This window comes from Sander lucioperca, chromosome 6 (genome assembly GCF_008315115.2).
Source record: "Sander lucioperca isolate FBNREF2018 chromosome 6, SLUC_FBN_1.2, whole genome shotgun sequence".
NCBI lineage: Eukaryota > Metazoa > Chordata > Actinopteri > Perciformes > Percidae > Sander > Sander lucioperca.
The window spans coordinates 10,516,668-10,524,710 of NC_050178.1; positions in this window are offsets into that span (position 1 = coordinate 10,516,668).

Below are 8,043 nucleotides of genomic sequence, written 5' to 3' on the forward strand. Positions count from 1 at the left end.
TGAATGTGTAGTAAGGACTATGCTTGTGTGATCTGTGTGTTTCTACAGAGGTTCAACTCATTTTATCCAAGGATGAGAAATCTAATCCTCTTCTGTAAAAAGGCTACAATGGCTAACTTTTTTTTATTTTTTTTTTAGTCATGTGGGCTAACTGAATCCAGAATGATTTAGCCTAAATATTTATATTCAGAATGCCACCTCTTGGTATCTTGAGCTGCATTGAGGAATTAAGGATAGAAAAGTTGTATAAACTTATGCAATCTCTGACTCTTAATCATCACTCGTCAATGAGATGAAAAAGTGATTTATTGAGAAACGGTTTGGTGTGTGCCGACTCAACGATCCTCAGGGTCCAAGGCTGGATCACATCTTGGCAGTGTGCGCTCCAGTGAGCTGCCCAAGCATACAAACGCTTGTTAAACGACCTGTGTAAGCCCTATCCAGTATAGCCACAGTTTGCGCCTCTTGTGTATTAGCGTTACATGCGGGTCACAGCGTTAAGCATCAATTTCTCTAACAGATTAAATACGCAGCAATGTCTAAAAAAACACTAGGGTTGTTTAACAACACTTAACGCTGTTCTAGAGGTATTTCTAGAGTCCTCAAAGATTTCCAACCACCTGGCTTGTTAGTTGTTACCACTTTGCTTGATTTGGCAGTAGGCTACCAATTTGCAATGATATAAGAATGTTAAAATATAGTAGGCCTATAGCTGCAAGGAAATTAATTACCCCTTGGATTTCTACTCCTGCAGTCGTAGTGTTGTGTAAAATAAAATCCGGGTGATTAATCAGGTGTTATTGTATCAGTAACAACCAGACAGTGTTTCTGTCGGCACCTCTGGCTGGAGGCAGCAGACCGGAGTTTGTGTCAGGAAACCCCCCGGTGTGCACCTGGGCCCGGTAGCTCCACAGCTGTTTAGCTTGGCCACAGCAAAACACAGCTGTGAACTCAATGGTTGAAACCAATATTAATTTACTTTTCTACATTCTGGGGGGAAATAATCCATTTCCAAGGTAAATCAGAGAGGAATGTGTTCAAAATACTGGAAAGATGAAAATTAGTAGAGGTCCTGAGGTTTACCACTCACCTGAAGAAGAGGTCTAAGAGGCAGCAACTGGGGTTTTTGTCTTGACCATAACTAACTCCCTTTTAGTTGTCTTATGAACAAAGTACAAACTATTACAAAACTTATTAACAGAACTCCAAATGGGTATAGATAATGATATGCAAATATTTCATATCATCCGTTTAAAATCAAGTTTTTAAGCAATTCTCTAAAAATTTGGAAAAGATGTGAAGTCACAAGCTGACAACACAATGTTGATCTATTAAAAAGCTTTTAAAAAGGGCTGTAAAAAGCAGCAGTGTAGTCCCAGATCAAAACACACATTTTACATCTCACCAGTCATAGCAAGGACAATGCAATGATCAAAGCTAAAATATGCATTAGAAAACTGCTTAGAAGAGACCTTACATCAGTTAATAATCACCACAATAAAGTATTGATGTCCTAATTAAACTTTCCTTGACTTTATACCGAGCAGCTGGTTCTTATTATTCATATTGACCACAAGGAAACCACATCAGTCATTGATCTCTGACCCTTGTACTAGATGTCTTTTATAGGCCACAGATTGTTTTTATCCTTTGTCGAGAGACTTTGACTGATCTTTAACCACTCTGCCTCGCTCCCGCCCTGTTTCAGGGAATCTGGTCTTCGCTGAGGGCTGTACAATAAACTTCATGTCTGACTGCGCTTCGACATTAGAAAACATATTGATTTAATTATGCATCAGCCTGACACTCTCCTATTCTTGGTGTTAAATGTGTTCAATAATTACTTTTGGCAATGCAGTTTTTGGCTAATTCCCTCTCCTGCTTCATAATTCTTTGCATATTTGGCACATTTATACATACCCTTAATTTATTTTCCAAGTGAAAGAAAATACTCTGCACCCTGGCATAGTTGCTTGGCACATCAATAAGCCAAATTTCATGCAAATTTTGTACTTAACAACAGGTCCCTGTAAGGGGTTTGGGGCTATAACTGTTTGAAAAGGTCTCTTGCCAGAAAAGTTGGAGGCGAGACAACTGGCAGCCAAGGGGTGCATTCTGGAAGAACTGACCCTGTGGCAGATCCCGCCAGCAAAAACCTTTTCAATCGTTTGTGTGATCTTAACCTTACAACAGAAACATGACCTGGTTTAACAAGCCACCAGATCTGACAGATAGCTCTTAGGTGATGTTTCTGTCACAAAAGGGTCCCAAAGGCAACACATATGTTAAAGAGGTTGTCTCATACTGGATGATGGAAGTTACTGTTCATCTGTTATGCTTTAATGTGTGGCAAAAGAGATTTTGTCAGGGATCGGTTGTGTCCTGCAATTATGGAAACTGAGTATATTTACTCAACACAAGTATTTTACTTCATACTTCTTCTCCAGGGAAATATTGTACTTTTTACTCCACTACATTTATTTGACAGCTATAGTTACTTTTCAGAATGAGAGATTACAGAAAACAACACACAACAAGATGCACGTACATTTGTAAAGATTAAACTAGTGTTGACCCCATACTACAAAGCACTGTCTATTTGGGGCACCTTGTTACATTTCAGATGTCTTTGAGTTGTTTGCAGTTCCAGAAAGTGAGTGATTTGATATCCCTCTAAATTTCTTTAATTGTTTCAGTTAAATTATGGTGTAAGGCCCAAAGAGCTTAAATTATCCAGTATTTCACGCACAAAAAAGATTAGAGAAAAGTCAAAATAATGAATACAATTTGTTTTCCTTTTTCCTCTCTCATTAATCATCTTACGACCCATCAGATTGTTCTTGTGACCCTTTAGAAGGGACACAACCCCTATGGGAACTACTGGTCTAAACTATTGAAATGTAAATAAATAAAACACATTTGAGATACTTGTACTTAACTTGAGTATTTCCATTTTACACTACTGTATACATGGAAGTAATTTATTACTTTAAAGATTTTTTTAGGGGGGGCTTTTTTCCCTTTATTTCAGAGTGACAGTGGATAGACAGGAAACGTGGGAGAGAGATGGGGGATGGCACGTAGCAAAGGACCGCAGGTCGGATTTGAACCTGGGCCGCTGCAAAGGCCTCAGCCTACATGGGGCGCACGCGCTTACTGGGTGAGCTAGTGGTTGCCCCGACATACATTTGTCTTTAATAATAATAATATCATTCACAGGTGCCATTTTTTTTGCAAAAGAAGTACTTGTAAATTTGTATATTTCTGTACTTTTACTTCAGTAGGATTTTTAATGCAGAACTTTTATGTATAGGAGTATTTGTACATTGTTGTATTGATACTTTAACCTAAGTAAAATATGTGAACACTTCTTCCGGCACTGGTGTATTGATAGATCATTTTAAGAAAAAGAAAATTATGAGCTGTTGGACAGGAGGGATCTGTTCAGTAGTTGGTGAAGTATAGAAGCATGAGGTCATGACAGAAAGGAGCCCGTTTTTTTGGTTTGGCGTGAGATCAATCAGAAAAGCTGCCCCGCGCTGCTGCTCTGTGGGCAAAACACAACGCTTTGTTCATTTGTCTCAGAGCCAAGAGGACACAGTTTTCAATAGAAACTCATTTGTTTCAACTGAGCCCGCCAACTTAAGTCTGATGTTATCTTTTATGGGGCAGCTGCAGCTCATATTCTTATAGAAATAATGGGATTTTCTTAACAGAGCCTGAAATTTGAATGAGTGAGAGAGGTTGGAAGTTACCCATACTGCTGCAGTGATGTCATTACAATAAGTATGTGTGTGTGTGTGTGTGTGTGTGTGTGTGTGTGTGTGTGTGTGTGTGTGTGTGTGTGTGTGTGTGTACATTAACTGCATATGCAAGATTTTTATGGGAAGGCAGGAGATGGGACCTCTACAGTATATTCTATCCAAAAGCAGCACTGTGTCTTTCTTTTACCAGAACATTTGTCAGACTACACCACCAAACTGTTTGTGGTTTGGAAACTTGGTTTAGCTGAAAGGAAACTCCTTAGGGCTTGTTTTGTTTTCCTTTTTTTTTTTTTTTTTTACAGTCTATAGGAACATTCTTCCTAAAGTCGTATAAAGAGGTTGGATCTTTTATGTAGTTTAGAGAAGGCTACAGCAAGTCACAGATAAAACTGAACTTGATACAGTGGCTCTTGGGACAGCTTCGCCATTTTTTTGCTCTTTCTCTTATACTTGTGGCCCTTGAAAGTTTCCTCATTAAATTTGAGTAACATAACTTTGGACGTAACTTCTAGTCTGAAGAATTTCAACTGCTTGTTCAGTAAAGGAATTTTGCTCTTTTTGCTCATGTATGACCCTTAATTCTTGTGTTGCTTTCATTTGGTTTCCTGTTAAAATACTAAGTTATGCAAATAGCACAGGAAGTTGTGTATTAAAGGAATAGTTCAACATTTAGGGAAATACACTTTATGATTTAGATGAGAAGATGATACCACTCCAACATCTGTCTGTCAAAAATAAAGCAACAGCTATGAGATGGTAGTACTCGGAACTCGGAAGCCAGCGCTGGGAATGACTTCACACCCGAGTTGAATGCCTTCCATTTACAAGACGGATTTTTCATTATGGGGATAGCTCTAGCTATGTTAGCCATTGTTAGCAATACCCAGTTGATTACAACTCATTAATAAAGGTTGGACAGGACTGTGTGTGTGTGTGTGTGTGTGTGTGTGTGTGTGTGTGTGAAATGCGAGGTCAGGGGCGTGTGTTTTCCACTTTGACTTTGTTTTACACTTGTTTTTGTTTTTGTTTTTTTAGATCAACTTTTTATTGTTTTTTTTTATATGCATACATACATATAGAACAGAGATTTACACTTGTTTTGAACATAAATAAACAAAAAAAATGTTATAAGTGAGCTTATATTTTAGTTAGTTTTAGGCCTATTTTGCTACCTTGACAGATACAGTCTGTTTCCAGTCTTTATGCTAAGCTAACCGTTAAGTGCTTTATGCTGTGTTCGATTTTCCTCGGAAGTTGGAGATCGGAACTGGGAATGACGTCACACCTCAGTTGACCATGAGGTTGGGGGTGTCTAGCCAGGTTAGCCATTGTTAGCAATATACCAGTTGATAACAATGCATTATGCTGTATTTTGCGCATACAAACACTGTAGCAACATGTCCACAGACGGAAGATGGTCAGTACTGTGTGTACAACCGATTTAAAGAGACACAAATAAGACAGAAGTGCTAAGGTTTTCTCTACTGTTGATGCTCACAACAGCCATGTTGGATTGTCAGGTCGGGGTTGGTCAGGTTCTCCTGTCTTTCCGAGTCGGAAATCCGACTTCAGGTGTCTTTCCTGTTAAAATTTCTGACTAGGAACTCAGAAATTTCAACTTCCCAGTTCAACTGGAACGCACTCATTGTACTGAGTTTTATGCATACTTGTATCTAACTCTGGGCAAGAAAGCAAAACTATTCTTTTAATTGAGCTCCAAGAATTATGCAAGGACTGATCAACTTTGCTTCAGGAGGTCCGCATTATTTTGGGTTAAGACTGAACGAAAATCAAAATATCCAGATTGCAACTATGCTTGTTTTTTACATTACAAACTAAATGAGGTCTGTGTTTTATCAATTTCTTTTTTGTTTCTGTTGTTTCATGGATGCATTCAATAAACCACCAGGCCTAATTGCTAACAGGTTGGCCACACACTCCTCTCTGCATTGACAGTCTCTCTACTTTATGGCGCTCTAAAGAAACCGCAAACAGACTATGAAAAACTGTGCAGCCTGTGGCTCTCCTCTTCAGTCATGTTATTACCACCCAGCCATTTTCAGCATACAATGGCCTGGGTGGATCCATGTGGTTGCTGTTGAATTAACTGGTTCTCCATTTAATGACAGATTCTGCACATCATTGGACAGATAAATGCCACTTGTCCGCTATCAGTTCTTCTTTGTCTCAGTCTGTGTTTTTTGTGTCGGCTTGAGGAGATTACAGACCTATATTCTCCATCCAAGCCTGAATGATGACCTCATGGGGCTAACAGCTGCCATCACCATTCTCGCAGGAGTTAATAGGAACAGTATGTAGCCTCTGGAAAGGACTACCTCTCTCTCTTTTCCCCTCCTTCTTTCTCTTTCTGTCCCCATTATTTAAATGTTAGAGAACCAGCTAACTAACATCATTTTGCCTTCATTATTTATTTGTGTATTTTATTTATTTACTCATTTTAAAGCTGCATCACAAATAGCCTACAAATGCAGTATTGTGTAATCTTACAGTCCCTTGAAAAGTTTAAAATCTTTAATCGACTATGATCAGGTTCTTAAAAACATTTTCTTCCAATGTCTTTTTATGGTTGAATAGAAGAAACACTTTGGTTTTGTTTTCGATCCTCACTGGTTCAAAACTACAGATTATTTGCATGTAAATTAAAAACTTTTCGTGTATACATGATATTCTAAACTGCCTGCAGTCATTTTGTAAAAGCAGGTGTCAGGATTTTACAAATAGAGGATTATATCTCTCTCCATGGAGCACAACGCTTCACTTGCTTCAGTCATAACACTAGAAATCTGGAGCTATTTTTATTCCTCTGTTGTCTCCTAACTGCTGCTTCCCTCGCCTCATTTCTTGTCAGAGCGACTGTGGAATCTATTTTGTTGGCTGATGACTGTTTATTCTCATGGTACACTCTGCATCCAATCTGATATATTTCTGTGTGTTTTCAGCAGTGTTTCCAGCAGCAGACCTGCACTGGAATGCCTTGTGTAATGTGTGAGCCATATGACAGTTATTTATCACACGACAGTGCGTTTACGCACCCACTATCTGGGCTTTGAATCAGACCATAGTCTGAACACCAGAGAGGAGAGAATTTTCTGTTTGGTTCTTGAAATAAAACAGCAGCTTCGGGACAAAACTGGATGGATTGCCATTAAATGATGTGCAGATATTCATGTTCCCCAGAGGATGAATCCAACTAAGTTTGGTGATCCCCTGACTTTCCCATTAGCACCGATATGAGGTTGACTTTTATTGTTTTGACTGACATATCTCCAGAACTATTTCATAGATTGCTATTACATTTGGTTCAGGCTTTCATGTTCTTCTCATGATACATTTTAATTGCTTTGATCATCACTTAACTTTTTATCTATGCGATCATCAGGTAAAATTTTCAATTTGTCCAATACTTTGGTGTATGGCTAAATACCTGCAAAATGAACCATGCTTTGTGTTTAGCGCTAATAAGTAAATGTTAGCATGCTAACACTCCAAACTCAGTGGCCCAAATCTGATTTTTGCTCTTATGTAACTCAGATTGTGTTTTTTTCATAACAGTGTGAACAGCATAACTTTCTGAACAGATACAATGGAATTCATGCAACTTTACTTACTTTACATATGTCAGTCTAGAGCGACTTTTGTCACAAATCCGTGGCGGGAGTCACCCTCTTCACAATCCCACCGCTGCGGCTGTGGCTCCGCATCCACACACCTCCGTACAGAAGAAGCAGTCATTGCTCCATTAAAAGCCATAATAATAAATGTGGCTCTCTTTCTCTTCTCGTATTTTAAGATCTGGATACAGCGTTAGAGGCAGAGCCTCGTTCATTCCTATGAGAGTTGCACAGTGGCACATACCCCCAAAAAGTTTCTAAGCTTCCAGGTATTCTTCCGTGATATGCGGCCCACTGAAAATGCACAGTAGTGTTTCTCCCGCTGGCTGTGGTGGGAATGCTAAGGATTATACCTGCTAAACATCAGCATGTAAGCATTGTCATTGTGAGCATGTTAGCGTGCTAGCATGGCTGTAGACTCTTGTTTTTTTGTTAAGATTATTTTTTTGGGGCTTTTCCCTTTATTTGAAAGTGGATAGACATGAAAGGGGGAGAGAGACGGGGGATGACACGCAGCAAAGGGAAGCAGGTCGGATTCAAACCCTGCGCCGCTGCAGGACTCAGCCAACATGGGGCGAACGCTCTTACTGGGTGAGCTAGAGGCTGCCCCTAGACTCTTGTTTTAAAGACTAATTGAACACAAGACC